The sequence below is a fragment of the Thamnophis elegans genome, chromosome 14 (assembly GCF_009769535.1).
Source record: "Thamnophis elegans isolate rThaEle1 chromosome 14, rThaEle1.pri, whole genome shotgun sequence".
NCBI lineage: Eukaryota > Metazoa > Chordata > Lepidosauria > Squamata > Colubridae > Thamnophis > Thamnophis elegans.
This window is the reverse complement of record NC_045554.1, coordinates 32700711-32717139: the sequence shown is the minus strand read 5'-3', so window position 1 is coordinate 32717139 and position 16429 is coordinate 32700711.

Below are 16429 nucleotides of genomic sequence, written 5' to 3'. Positions count from 1 at the left end.
ACAAAAACTTCAGTTCAACTTTTCAACAGGACTCCTTCCCAAATCAGACTCTTCATTTCAAAAAGGGTTGTTGATGAAATGAAATCTGTTGCCTTAAGAGCAGACTTATCTGCCCTGGCATGGCAGGGAACTGATGAATATATGCTCCTGTCATTCAGTTGCATAGCTGTCGCATTTATACTTTTAAACCCTGTAACTGCTCCACTTTGTCCTTTGAATGTGCCTTGCTTTCCACTTGCCTCCCAACAAGAAGTTGGATCAACCAGTCAGTGTACAGTTCACCCATCTCTATACAATGCCTAGTTGAGATTTGGGAAGTGTATGTATAGGCCTGTCTTCAGTCATCTGTCATCTATGCTTACCCATCAATCCCTTTGCAGCATAGATATGCATCAATTTCTATGTTCAGTTGCAGACAAGTCTAAATGTTGACACTTTGGAAAGAGTACAGAGAAGAGCAACCAAGATGATTAGGGGGTGAAGCTAAAGATAAAATATATGAAGAACTGTTGCAGGAATTGATTTATCTAGTCTAGTGAGAAGAAGGTCTGGGGTTACATAATAGCAGTGTTCCAATATCTAAGGGGCTGCCACAAAAAAGAGCAAGTCAACCTATTCTCCAAAGTAGCTGAAGGTAGGGCAAGAAGCAATGGATGGAAACTAATCAAGGAGAGAAGCAACGTAGAACCAAGGAGAAATTTCCTGACAGTTAGAACAATTAATCAGTGGAACCACTTGCCTCCAGAAGTTGTGGGTGGTCTAGCATTGGAGGTTTTAAAGAAGGGATTGGAAAGCCATTTGTCTGAAATGGTATAAGGTTTCCTACTTGAGCAGAGGGCTGGATTAGAAAACCTCCAAGGTCCCTTCCAACTCTTGTTATTTTGTAAATCAAGCTTTAGGCAATAGAACAGTGTTGGCAAACCTTTTCAGCTCCGAGCACCAAAATGAGAGTGTGCCAGAAACCGGAAGGCAAGCCCCCCCACCCCCCGGTGTGCATGTGCACACCAGAAACCAGAAGATTATCTTCCCGGCACGTGCATGTGCACTGGGCAGCTGCTCTTCTGGTTTCTGGCACTCCCATATGCGTGAAGACCAGCTGGCTGGCTGGCACGCTGGAACCCAGAAGAGCCATGGGTGATGGCTCACGTGCCCAGAAAGATGGCAATTGGAGATCAAGTTGGTCCAAAGAAAAGGGCCAAAAGTCATAATTGATATCTGTGCAGCTTTTTTCCTTCTTCTGCTTCTTCATCCAGGTTGCTTTTCTTTTTCCCTCACTTGCCTCCCAAGTTCACATGACACAAAGTTATAACATGGTTTGCTTTACTTTTAGCTCATTTTGTAAACCTAGCCATTAGATAATGTAAAACGTGGATTATGAAATCTATGATTGTAGGACCAGCTGTGGGTTAATACATAAATTCATACAATGCCCTATGTTTGTTCATAGTTCAGAACTCCGTGGATCCAACCAGTTCTGAACCAGGTTTTGTGCTTTACTATTAGAAAACCCAGCCAATCCAGTTGGTGAAGTGAAACTGTGGCTTGGTATAATGTGGGAATCAACAACAGCATTATCTTTTACACACGGCTATAAATCATGGTTTATAGTTTACCAAATGCAAATAAACCGTCCTATGTCTGAGTGCAATGTCACATCCTAGCCAGTATGGCTAATTAAGCTCATTGTCTGGTTCACAGCATATGCTAAACAAAGCTAAAATGAGATTAGGTGGTTTTGTAGGACTGCAGTGTGTGGTGTGTAGTAGGTCATTAAGCCATTATAAAATTTGCATATTATATTGAACATAGTGATTGTATTTTGTTAGCCCAGGTTTCTGGCTTTAGGCATTTTGTGACCAGGAGTTCCACTATTATTTTCTGTTCTTCTCACTGTTTCCAATCAACATTATGTTATGGCAGTGTGCATGCATATAAAACACACACACACACACACACACACACACACACACACACACACACAGCAATATTGACTCTCATACATATTTAGGAAAAAATTATCTGATTTTTTTTTTTGCTAGAGGATTGAGGGAAAGAACCCAATGAATTTTGAAATTATGTCAGGGCAGAAAAAGGCTTTCCAATAATTTCAGCTCTAATTCATTCTAATCTCCGTTCCTTCTGACAATCAATTCACGTCCTTACCTAGCACTCAGTTCTGGCCCTGATTGAGAAAGATGAATGAAAACACAAAATGGTGGTGCCTTCCTGCCAATTACACAGTGGCATTGCCAACAGGAATGGCTCTTACAAGAATTCTGGATGCCAGTCAAGCTATTACATCAACGTGAGAGTAAAAGGGGGAAAGAAAAGTGTAGAAATTACTTCAATGATGATAAATAAGCAGACATCCTTAATTTATCACTTTTACATAGCCATTTCAATATTTTGTCAGCGTGTTAGGATGAATTCACACCATTGGACACTGTGCATATTTAGCAATGAGCCATGAACGTTGGTGGCCATGCCAGCACATCCTGCATCAAAGTGGCAGGAAATAGTCTACTTATTCACATATTATTTCCAAAAAGAGGATAAACATGGATTAAGGCATAATCATATCATCTGTTTAGTTCTCCCTATCTGGTTCTATGCCATTTATTTCAGTACCATCAGTACCATCTGAAGCAGATGTCCATAAAAGGTTATGCTCTAATAAATTTCACTGTCTTTAAGTTGAGTTAACTTGACTCACTTGTCACACTAACCGCTCTTTTTTAAAACCATGATTTATTGCAGGTGACCATTTTTAAAAAAAAAAAAAAAACCTGGGATATACCACATTTTTCAGTCTATAAGATGCATCAGAGTATAAGACACACCAAGATTTTAAAGAGGTAAATTAAATTTGCAGCCCACCTCAAACCCTCTGTTTTTGTGAAAAACAGGGCATGCAGAGAGTTTAGAAGCCTGCAAAGTGCTCCTGGGGGCTGGGGAGGGCAAAAACTAGCAAACAAATGGTCCATGTTTTGTTCATTTTGCCCTCTCCCAGCCCTCTGGAGCACTTTGCAGGCCCCCCCAAGCCCTCTGCACATCAATTTTTGCGAAAAACGGAATGCACAGAGGTGGGGTTTTGGGAGGCCAAAGTGCTGTATTCAGTGCATAATACGCATCCAGGTTTTCATCCTCTTTTTGGAAATACTTTTTATTCTTCAATGATCCTAAAAGCTATAATGTTGACTAACTGATTCTGATGAAAGGAGTAGGACTGAAAATTTTCTGCCCATTTTTTGCAAGGATTATTAGGAAATCTTGGAGGAATCAATGAATTAAATATACTGATAGCTCTTTAGAAGGCCAGATCTTGAAGAGGAAACTCAAATACTTTGGTCACCTAATGAGAAGGAAGGACTCACTGGAGAAGAGCCTAATGCTGGGAAAGATTGAGGGCAAAAGAAGAAGGGGATGACAGAGAATGAGGTGGCTGGATGGAGTCACCGAAAAAGTCAGCAAGAGCTTAAATGGACTCCAGGGGATAATAGAGGACAGGAAGGCCTGGAGGAACGTTGTCCATAGGGTCACAATGGGTCGGACATGACTTCACAACTAACACCAACAACAATACTGAGCCTTGAAGAAGATTCACATTTCCAGTTTTATTCCCTCAAAAATACAAACCCCAAATTATTTTGCCAATGTGATCAGAAGTTTCAAGGGGCTCTGGAAAATGAAGACTTAAAGTACATACCCATTACTTATTCAACTAACTATCATTGACCATTTTGCCCAACAAATCTAAACTTCAGTCATGGTTTACAATTCATAGCACATGGAGCCAAGTAGGGCAGATATAGTGTGTGATAACCAGCTTGTTTGCTGTTAAACAATGAAAATTTGATGCTGCTCAAGGCAAGAGGGTTGTGTGTTTTGAACAGATTGAAAGAAGTTGCAATTTTCTATATATAAAGCAAACATAGCATTATGTGATGCTGCATGTCTCATCGTGTGTCTTAAATGCTGTCACCTGTTCTTACTAGATGTCAATTTAGCTTTCACCTTAGATATGGTTTTATAGCAATGATACAAACCATCTCAGGTATAAAATGTTTAACAGGTTATTTTTCCCCTCCCTACTCATAAATGTATACTTTGTTCTCCCTTGCCAGTTTTCCCCCTTTTAAAAATATCCAGTTACTGTGTTTGAAAGGAACCATGATTAAACATGATACTGCCAATATTCTTCTGACATTTATGCAGAAAATCTTATGACTGACCTTTTCCATTATAATTAGTTCCAAAGGAAATTAGATTTAATAAAGGCTTCCATACAATTAAGAAGAGAATTTGATAAAATGGATTGCACCCCAAGTCTTTGAAAAATTACAGGTAGTCCTCAACTTAGAACCATTCACTTATAAAGGAGAATATTTGTAGCTCATCATTGAAATGAAGGACCCAGAGTAGGTAACATGATCAGTGCTACTAAGGGTTTTCCATCCCACTCCTTACTAGCACTGATATTTTTACCTAGTCTGGGTAATGGGTAAAAACTAAGCTGACAGAAATAGCTAACACCCTAGAAGATAGGCTCAAGATCCAGATGGAACTTGAAAGACTTGGACATAAATTCAATGTAGAGAAAAGTAAAGTCTTACACTTAGGCAAGAAAAACTAAAAGTATACATATAGACTGGGTAAAACCAGGCTTAATACCAAGAACTGTGAGAGGGATCTTGGAGTCTTAGTGAACAACAAGCTGAATATGAGCCAGCAGTGTGCAGCGGCAGCCAAAAAAGCCAATGCAATCCTAAATTACATTAACACAGGGATACAATCAAGATCAAGTGAGGTACTAATACCACTCTATAAAGCCTTAGTAAGACCACACCTAGAGTACTGCATCAAGTTTTGGTGACCACACTATAAAAAATGATGTTGAGACTCTATAAAAAGTGCAGAGAAGAGTAATCTCCAATTACCTCCACCCGACCAATTAGATCCCATAGATTAGGCCTCCTCCGAGTCCCATCTGCCGGTCAATGTCGACTGGCAACTACGCGGAGGAGAGCCTTCTCGGTGGCAGCTCCAACCCTATGGAACGATCTCCCCGTGGAGATTCGTACCCTCACCACCCTCCAGACCTTCCGCACAGCCCTTAAAAACTGGCTATCCCGTCAGGCCTGGGATTAAAGACTGTAACCCACCCGAATAGTATGAATGTCGTGCTTTTAATGATGTATTGTCTTATGTGTCAATTGTTTGTTTCCCTCCCTTTTCGAGTTGTAAGCTGCCCTGAGTCCCCCCAGGGAAAAGGGCGGCATATAAATAAATTACTCTAAACTCTAATCAGGATAATTAGGGGACTGGAGACTAAAACATATGAAGAATGGTTACAGGAACTGGACATGGCTAGTCTGGTGAAGAAAAGGACCAGGGGAGACAGGATAGCAGTCTTCCAATATTTGACGGGCTGCCACAGAGATTACAAGACCTCCAAGGTCCCTTCCAACTCTGTAATTCTATTACCCCCCCCCTTTTAGACTTTTATTATTATTATTATTATTATTATTATTTTGTTACATAAACAACACATGCCCACACCAGTGAGAAAGGAAAAAATCAAAACACAAAAAAGACAAAAAACAAAAAACAAGGCAGGGAAAAGAGAAAAGAAAAAACACAAGTATATATTATAAAAAAGTATATCAGCTGGTTACACCATGTTTTGGTGCATCTCTTCCATTAATTCATATTAATTCAAATATCTTAACTCAAATGTTTACCATATTGACATCATCATACCTCCACTTTTAGTTGACTACAGTTATTTAAACATCTTTCATCCTTAACTATGCCAAAGATTTAATCCATAACCACATGGTAGCATTTCATTTACTTGTTTATAAAATCCTCCATTAACATCAAATCCTCATATCATGTTTTAGTTAAACATCCATAATATTTAATACCAAAAATTCCATATATAGTATATAGTTTATTATCATTCTCCTTTCTTTATGTAATTATATCGTATATCATAACATTTTCCCCATATTAGTTAACGTTTAACTATATATAGTTTTATTTTATTTTTTAATAGTGATAATTATTGTGATTAATAACCTTTGTATATGGTCCAAAAATATTTCTAACCTTCCCTTCTCATATCCAATTATTATTTATCATATCAACTCCACATTATATACATTACTATCATTATCAATTATTATTCAACTATATCTATTACAAATAAAATTAATTAGGTTTAGCTAATTTTGAATTGTATTCTTCCATTTATCAGCCTGTGTCTCTCCAATAACAAAACCTCCTTAATCCTTTTGCCATCTGTAGATCAAGTTCTCCAAACGTCTTTATGAGCAAGTCCAAACAAGAAGATCTTTGCCCCTTTTTGCTTAAAGTGCCTCTCATATAATGTTGTTGTCCTACATTTATCCCACTTTTCAGCTTGTCTTTAATTCTCAGTGGTGGTATCAAAAGTTTTGCAAATGATGTTTCATAAAGTATAAATTCTTTAATGCTTCTCATTCCTCCTGCGCTCTGTCTTTCGAAGTAAATCTTCTGTGTGGCTGCCCCCCCCCTTCAAACATTCCATCTTTTTCTCCCTCAGAGGTAAACCAGATGCCCGGAATGTCAGCACTGAAAGATTGAAAATCTTCAGGAACATTCAAACATTCAACATTCTCACTTTTTTCTTCATATTTTCATGTTAAAAACAGCAAATAATCCAGCTTTTTTTCAAATCTATCATACATGTCAGAAATCTTTTGTAGTGCGGAAAAGATCATTTGAAATGAATCATTTGAAATTTGAACAGACAGCATCTTTGCACGCAGTTAGTATTTTCCCTTTAGAGGCTTTAAGGTATTTGCAAGTAAAAACAAGCTGGAAGCTGTACAATCTTATCTGATCTTAGACCAACCCAGCCAAGCAATAAAAGTGTCAAGTTGTAGGGAGCCAAATTATAGTAAATTGGTTTACAGCCCACTTACAGAGAGTCAGAGGAGATGTTGAAGTAATCTTTCCTTTGTCCATGTAAGTAGCATTTAAAACATTTAAGAAATAGGATAACCACCGTCCATAAACCAATAAAGAGATCCAATTCACTGCTAAATTCTTCTGTTCTTTGGTTTCCATTAGCTTAAATTTTTATGCGGACCGTGTCTCTCTGAGTAATAAAATCATCTTACCAGCTGGAAACACTCACGCCATTCTTAGGGGCAACTTGCAGTTTCTGTTAGCTTACGGCTAATCCAGAAGTCACTGGCAAAGGAGGTTAAATTCCAAGCCCCCCAGAGACTTTGCGAATGTCTCTGGGGTCACTGGATCTCCTCCAACCTTTCACTGTCTCTCCGGGACAGCTTGGGTTCAAAATGAACCATCCAATTCCTTCGGAATAGAGGAATTTCAGGAATAGCCTGAAAATCCGTCTTCTCACTGCTAAGCCCCGCCTTCTTCCCCTTTTAGACTTTTTTAAAAAAAACTCTTGGGTTTAAATATTTCTCTGCTTCAATACATATAGGTTTTATATCTCCCAGCTTTCCATCATATTGTCGTTGTTAGAGTCTCATGTTTTTATTGACTGTATCCCACCTTTCTCATGGTGGTCTATGACCACAATTAGCAGAGATCATCCCAGTCTGCACCATGGAGCTTTGGAGACAGCATGCAGCCATGGGCCCTCCCATTATCCATACCAAAATTGGCCAATATATCCAAAGGCTCAGGGAGTCCCTGGATTGCTTCTTATCCCACCTGAAATAAATCCATTCATTGTTACAAAGCAAAGCATGAGCCTGAGGATCAGCATGACTTTAAGGATCATCTCAACTTTAAGAAAGCCTCTATGTCCAATGTAGATATCTTCAGTAAATAAAATGAAAGTCCAAAGGCTACAGACCAGTGCTTTGGTTAAAAATATGTGCTATTTAAAAAACAAACAAACATAGGCTGGAAAAAAAGCATCCTAACAGATAAATGGAGTAGCGAGTTACATCACTAATTTTCTTTCTTTTAAACAGACAATGTTTATACTGCCCACGGTGGTGAGAATTTTGGAATAGCATCCTTAGTATACTCTCAAAATGTTAAACATGCCCATTACCATTTGAAAAAGTTTGCTGATTTTCTCTGATTAAGAACTATGTCGATCTTGTTGGATTAGGACTGGGAAGACCCTGGTTGAAGCTTGTTCTTAAGTTTTAGAAAGGCACTGAATAATTTGTGCCAGACACTCTCTCTCTCTCGCCGCCCAACTTATTTCAGGGGACTAAAACCAAAATATTCATCTGAATGATAAAATAATTTGTGTACGTTCTCACCTTTCTACAGTGCTAAAATAGGTTTATTTGATGACCTAAATATTGTCTACCATTCGGGCAATGATGCTTGCCATGTTCCTCCCTTAATGCTTTGGAAAGTTGCCCATGATAATGACCGAAAGTGGTGCCCAAGCTTTTGATATGGCATTGTTATCTTAACAGAATTTCCAATAAAGCTATTATTAATGACAAACTGTGTCCATTCCTCCTTATAGCAGGAAGAAAAACAGTGACATAAAATTGTGGGAAGTTTTATATCAAAATATATTTTATTCTTTATAGTATTTTCATCTTCCCTTAAAACATTAATAGAATCCACAATGGACTGAGAATCAGAATCTTCACTAAATAATTGACAGTCAGGCTGAAACTAAGTTAATCAGGTAAAAATAGCAAATGGTGGGTGGGGGGGAGGGAAATTATTTACTCAGGCTTCCTCAAATAAGTTACCCAGACCTAATCCACATCTCAAAGGATAAAAGGTCTGTAATTACAAAGAGTTAATTAAATTGGTCTCCCAGAGGAACTGCACATATACCTACACACATCGACAAGTATCATCCTAGAATCAGCATGTAGACACTTCCACAACCAGAACAAGCTCCCCTATAAAACTACATCCCTGTATCCCATTTCTCTGCAGCTATTCCTAAGGCAAAGCACTTTGCTTTTAGGAATAAATATTTCTACTTTCCTCACAGCAGTCTAGATTTCATTTTTATTTATTCTTGCTCTCAACCTCACTTCACTTCTTAAAATCATGTAAAATATTTCATTTCTACCCACATAGAAAACCTCTAACATTTGAAAACTGGCATTTACCTTGACTCTAAAGAATTATCATTTCAGAAAAGAATCTCATAAGTAAACAAATATAGTTAATGTTATTCATTTGCATCTCCTTCCTCTTCTAGAAGGAACAGTCATAAAATTACTTTTTAAAAAAGAGAGCAAGTTGGAGGGGGAGTATTCATATGTGTATAATTATTCCTTCTTGTTGATCATCGTTATTTTAAATTTATGGTTGTTAATCAGCCGTTGTGGAGCAAAAGAAATACAACTGTCATAAATATTATCTGTTTGGTAAATGAATGAGCAAGAAATAATTTTAAAGGTTTATGCAAACATGTGAAGTTATAATAAAAATCTGTGCAATGATTATCTCCACTTTACCTTAAAAAATCCTCCTGATAGATGTCAGAGTGACAGAAATTTAAAATATAGAGACAGGCTGAAAATTGCATGTTTGAATTACACCTTGGAATCAATTATGGCATGATCACAAAGGTTATAAATAAAAGACAAAATTGCCAGATGTGTAATACATTTCTTTCCATTCCCATCCTCTCTCGTTTGATATACATTTGCGTTTGCTGCGTCTAGAAGGGCAAAATAAGGACCTTGTATTAATCAGTGAATTGCACAAATTTGTGTAACAATAAAGAAGCAGAGCCATAGTCGCTATTTTAATAGGACAGTTTCAGATAATTCAGAAATGCATCGTATTAGGCTGTGGTCAAGTTTACTTGTTCATTCAAAATAAATTCATTATATCTGCATACAAATAGCTTTCTTAGCTTGGAGCAACATGCAATGAATAAGTCAGATTTAACAGATTAACAGAGTTGGAAGGGACCTTATAGGTCATCTAGTCCAACCCCCTCTCCTGCTGAAGCAGGTGACTCTACACCATTTATGACAAATGACAGTCCAATCTCTTCTTGAAAGTCTCAAGTGATGAAGTTCCCACAACTTCTGAAGGCAAGCTGCTCCATTGGTTGATTGTTCTCACTGTCAGAAAGTTCCTCCTTATTGCTAGATTGAATCTCTCTTTGGTCAATTTCCATCCATTATTCCTTGTTTGGCCTTCAGGTGCTTTGAAAAATAGCTTGACCCACTCCTCTCTATGGCAGCCCCTCAAATATTGGAACACTGCTATTCTGTCTCCCCTGGTCCTTCTCTTCACTAGACTAGCCATGCCCAGTTCCTGTAACAGTTGTTCTTATGTTTTAATCTCCAGTCCCCAAATCATCCTGGTTGCTCTTCTCTGCCCTCTTTCTAGAGTCTCAACACCTTTTTTATTTTTTATATAGTCCACAACCTACAACCCCAACTGAGACCACAATTTCTATTGTTAAGCAAGGACATCACTAAGTGAATCCTGCCCAATTTTATTACTTTTTTAGTCATGTTTCTTAAGCAAAACACTGCAGCTGTTAAGAGAATCATGCAACTGTTAAGTGAATCTGGCATCTCTGATAGACTTAGTTGTCAGGAGCCAATTGGGAAGATTGTCAAAAGTGATCACACAACACCAGGATGCTGCAACCATCATAAATGCATGCTGGTTGCTAAGTACCTGAATTCTGATCACATGACCATGAGGATGCTGTGATGGCCATATGAGTGAGGACTCATTGAAGTCTGTTTTTTTAAATGCCATTGTAACAATAGAATAGAACAGAACAGAATTGAATTCTTTATTAGCCAAGCGTGATTGGATACACAAGGAATTTGTCTTCGGTGCATATGCTCTCAGTGTACATGAGAATAAAATACATTCATCAAGAATAAAAAGATACAACACTTAGTGATAGTTAAGGTTACTAATAAGCTATCAAATCATACTACTGAACAAATAAAACAATATAAATTGAAAGATACAAGCAACATGGTTATAGTCATAAGTGGGAAAAGGTAGGTACTAGGAACGAAGAGAAGAATAATAGTAATACAGTCTTAGTAAATTATTTGACATTGTGGTGGTGATTAGCTGTTAAGCAGAGTGATGGCATTTGTGGGGAAAACTGTCCTTGTGTCTAGATTTTCTGGTGTGCAGTGTTCTATAGTGTCATTTTTAGGGCAGAAGTTGAAAAAAATTACGTCCAGGATGTGAGGGGTCTGTAGATATTTTCAAAGCCCTCTTTTTGACTGAAGCAGTATATAGGTCCTCAATGGAAAGCAGGTTGGTAGCAATTGTTGTTTTGCAGTTCTAATTATCTGTTGAAGTCTGTGTTTGTCTTGTTGGGTTGCAGAGCCAAACCAGAGAGTTATGGAGGTGCAGATGACAGACTCAATAATTCCTCTGTAGAACTGAATCAGCAGTAAACAAATCACTAAACAAATAGTTGCAAGTTGAGGAACATCTGTAAGGAAATACTTTGGCCTTGTATAACTGTGTTGAATTCAAAGGCAGATAAATGCTTATACCTTATGATTCTTGATGAATGTATCTTGTCTTTTTATATACACTGAGAGCTTATGGACCAAAGACAAATTCTTTGGGTGTCCAATCACACTTGGCCAATAAAGAATTCTATTCTATTCTATGCTGGAGAAGCAAATTCCTAGAAGATTCAACAATGCTCTCAAGGATGAGTTTCAACAGAAATTCTTCCTGATGTTTAAATTTTTGGTACAGATGAAATGTAATGTCCAGTCCTTAGCAGCTCCTTGCAGCCAGAGAAGACTTATTGGAAGGGAAAGAGAATTAAATTACAGAAATATTAGCCATTTGATATAAAGTTTATCCCCAAATTTATCACTTGGTTTTTTTTACAGTGAGAGTTTTAAAAATCTTACTAGCCACTTGTTGATGGACTGCAGCCATGCTTACCCATTTTTCCTAGTAAAGGAAAAATGCAAATATTCTCTGCTTGTAATATTTTACAAACCAGTCATTCTTTTTCTCAGGCACTAAGCAGCCCATTACATGTAGGCATCATTATCCCAATATATTGTGTTCATTGGAGCAAGCAACCAGAAGGTTTCTCTCTTCTGAAATTTACATTCAAGATTAACGCCTTCATCTAGAGTCCAACTCAGGGGTTTAATTGTCCCCCTTTTTCCTCTGAGGCAGCCAAATGGATGGTTGCCAGTGAAGATGATTACAGCAGCTTCTTTTCTTCACGCCCAGAGACAAAGTCATGCTACTAGTAAAGCTGGCTTGAGTACAAGCGAACAGGAGTCTCTATTAAAAGTAAATGCCTGCAGCTTTTTGATATTCTATATCAAAGTTTTGAACAGAGGAACTGTGAAGCTGGTTTCTCCAGGAAGCAGAAATTCAACCATTTTCCAACCCTAACATTGTTATGCCTTGCAACTGGATTGACTAAGTAGCTATGGATGCTGCCAACTGTGGAACAGATAATTGTTCAATAAGAAAAATTCAATTTGCACCTACAACAGGTGGCCACCATATTGGCAAAGTAGTCCAAGAACACCACACTCTGCCCATGATCTCAGATACTCTTCTCTTTTAAAGTAATTTACACTTGAAGTTCTCATCCACTAAAGTGATAGAATGCCTATAGTGGAAGGAAGAATAGTGTCTGTACCCAGCACTAATTTAAGTACATATCCATAATTGTAATTGTAATTCTCTTTCCAGCCAAGTTTGCAGGTTTGTTTAGAGTCAACTGCATTGTTTGTCAAAAAGAGTCTTGGAAGCACAATACATCAGGCTGGTAAAGAAACAAAAGGTGTTGATTGTTGGATTCATTGTCTTCATTCATTCATTGTTTCAAACATTATTACAAGTGATTTTGTTTACAGGTAATACTCAACCAGAGGTTATGAAGCACAATGGTGAGAACTCTCTCCCCTGCTCTGTAAGCCTTGTTTTAACTCTTATTAGTTGAACGCAATAAAGTGGTTTGTGCAATATACTGAATATCAATTCTGGGTTTAAACAGTCCAGTAACGCAAAACCAAAGAAACCACATTACAATTTAGCACAATATATGAATACATCCATATTAAATTGTCAGTTCTTGCCTATGGGCATATTGCAATGAAGCTACAAACATGACAAATTCATTTCCCTAAATAGATTCTTTAAATGCTTTTTGTTAGTCACTCGTTCTTTGTCTGCTGAAATGTTAAAATTGTAATTCGGCTGGCTCTGTCAAATTATTACTTACTTGCATTGTTGGAAGCTGGTTGATGCTTGCCATATCACCCTGAGAGCAACCAGCATGGTGTGCAAAATCAATAGAAGACCTTTAATATTCATTCTGAGGCTATCAGTGCTATTATCCCTTGTGTAAAAAGGAAAGTTATAAAAGGTGTTTTTTATGTTATTTGATTAAGGAAAGAGCTAGAAGGAAAGTGTCAGCCTCTCCCAGCCATCTATGATCTCGCCTCGCAAACATCACATGCTTATGGTCTTTAATAAAATATATCCTAAAGTACCTGGCAGACAAAGTATGTTTTTACATTACAATGTCAGACTAATAAATCCACTTTCATAAAGATTGCCTCCCCCCCATTCATCTTCAAAAAGAAAGCTGAAATAAATGACTTGAATATTTCACTCAAAACATCCCGCCAAAAAAAACTTTACCTTTGAATAAAAGATGGCAGTCCCAGCCAGAGAGCCTTTCTCCATGAGGGTTCCTGTAGAAAGACAACACCTACGTCAGAAACCATTCAGCTAAACAGTTGAATTGATTCATGAGATTTACACTTTTCTGCTGTCTCTAGAGAGCAGTGCAAGACAGGCGAATTGAAACTTCACAAGCCATTCTCCATCACTCATTATAAAGACTTCAAAAAGTAATTTCTATGGAGAAGTTGTTGGCATAATTGAAACAAAACGTCCTGAAGAACCCTCTGAAGATTAGGAAACCTTGTATGAAAAGTTGCCTATATTTAAGGGTTAAGTGCTTACTGATTCTGGAATTATTATATTGCTCTAATAGCCCATCTCCCATTGTTGTGATAGCATGCAGCAATATGCCCATACATTGTCTCCTAAAGTGAACTCAAGGTTAACTATAATTGCAGCTTATATGTGAAATACAAGATTGACTTTAACAAATCAGGAATTTAGAAAACTAGGGTTTTGTTTTGTTTTTATTCCTGGACTGCAGAATAAAAACTTAGAAGCTCATATTCAGCAAGGCAATTTTTTTATCCAGTGATTAAGTACCTGGAAGCAATGGAGAACAAGCTCCTTGAAGAACAGAAATGCAGCAATAATATTGGGGGAGGGGACGAAGAGGAGAGGAGGAAGAAGAAGGAGAAGGAAGAGTCACCCCAATCAAGATCCAATTCAAAACTAGGCCTGTGGGCAAAAATATCCCAGGCTACTGATATCTGAAGAGAGTTCAAGGATTGAGTATACGGTCGAAGGTTTTGCTAGCCTGCCCCTTCTCCATCCAATCCCACCCTTGCAGAAATTGAGGTTACACAAATCAAATAAAACTGAGCCATCCTTCATTCCTTCCTGGCACCATTGTTCTGTTTTTGCTCTTTCTGTGACATTTGAGTAGGCCTGACGTTTCCCCCCCTCCCTGGTTGCAAAAGGAATTGTCTAGTAGGAGCATCTGGTAGCTTGGCAGAAGCCATTGCGATAGCAGCTTGAAAGCTGCTCTTTAGGTCTGTCACAAGCTTTTGTTACCAAGAGAGTGAGCTGGCTTTTGTGTCCTTAGGGCTGCCGTTTGCTATTCGAATATGTCTAATTCATAAGGGTTTGTCTATTGGGCTAAAGCTTTAATTCTGGAAATAGGAATGGCCCCATCTCATTTTTCCACCAGAAAGATTTTATCTTCAATGTCTTCAAGAATTGATAATAACTTTTGCAAGACAAACAGCTGTTAGTGGAAATAATAAAGGTCAGGAATAGGAGGCCGGGGTTACAAATAATTGCACTGACAAAGGATTCTAGCATCTTTTAATGTAAAAGCACGGACAAATTCATTTAGTCTGGTTTAATGGATTAGCAACTCACGTTTTACATTCAAGAAGGGTTAACTTAAAAGGTACAAAATGCATCATCAGAACATGAAAAGCAATATTCAATAAATAATTCATAAAAAGAAAATATATATTAAATGAAAGAGCAGAGGGAAAATATCATCTTAAAACACACAGCACACTCAAATTAACTGTATACAGACCAAGACAAACTATGCTTAAATTTCTGCTGAAGGCTAGCAAACACAACGGGTGCATGCAGCCTTGGAAATGGCAAATACATGAGGCTATCACAGAAAACTTCTGTTCCTAATATTTATTAGTCCCTCAGCTATTACTGGTGATCCAGTGAGCAGAGGCTCAAATGTCTGTCTTAAAATTAATAAAGGCCAGTTTCTATAACTTACTTTGGTCCAGGAAAAAAAATAGGTAGTCAATAAAAAAGAACAGGAAAAAAATGATCTAAGTCGCTCTTATGAACATGCTGTTGAATTTTTCATTGGCCATAGCTTGGATCATCCTTAATGTCTGGCCACACAATCAGTCTCGAGCTGTGTAGGCTAACCGATAGCTACTTCTCGCTTTCTCCCAACCAGAATTATAGTAAAAGATATTCAGAATTTTCCTTTGAAGTATAGTCTCCAATTGGTATACAACCAATTTTGTTGTATTTAAATACAATGGCAATAAAGATTATACTTATAGTCACAATTGCATTGGATTTCTCAATGTGAAAAATAGAGTGACATTCTTCATTAGCACATCTTTTTTTTAATAGCCTGAGCCTAATGTTGCTAATGTCATGCCCCAAATCATGTTGGACTTTTCTTCAGAAAAGAAATTGGAATCTCTTCAGTTGGAAGATCACAGAACTGAGTTGTGCTTTTAAATCCTAGAACTAATTATGGATCCCCCATGTCTTTAGGACAAATATATTTGGATCAATTGTGTCAAATGAGGATGGAGATATATCTCTCTCCCTCTATTCCTCCCCCGCTCTCTCTCAAAATTGAATGGAGGCCAATCAAATTTGGCATCTGCCTCCCTGGTACACTCTAAAAAAAATGGGATCAAGAGAGACAGAATCAGGGAAAAAAGAAAAGGGACAGAAGGAAAGATGATAAACCTGATGAACAGAGACTATGGACTCACGGTGGCACAGTGGTGAGAGAGCAGTACTGCAAGCTACTTCTGCTGATCACCAGCTGCCAGCAGTTTGGCATGATGGTGAAATTCTTTTTTTTTTACTACTGGTTATGTGGGTGTGGTTTGGTGGGTGTGTCAGGGGAAGGATATTGCAAAATCTGCAATTCCACCGCACTCTTGGGCCAGCCAGAAATGGCATTTGCCAGTTCTCCAAACTACTCAAAATTTCCTTTACCAGTTCTCTAGAACCTGCTGAATTTCACCCCTGGTTTGGCAAATCGAATCTC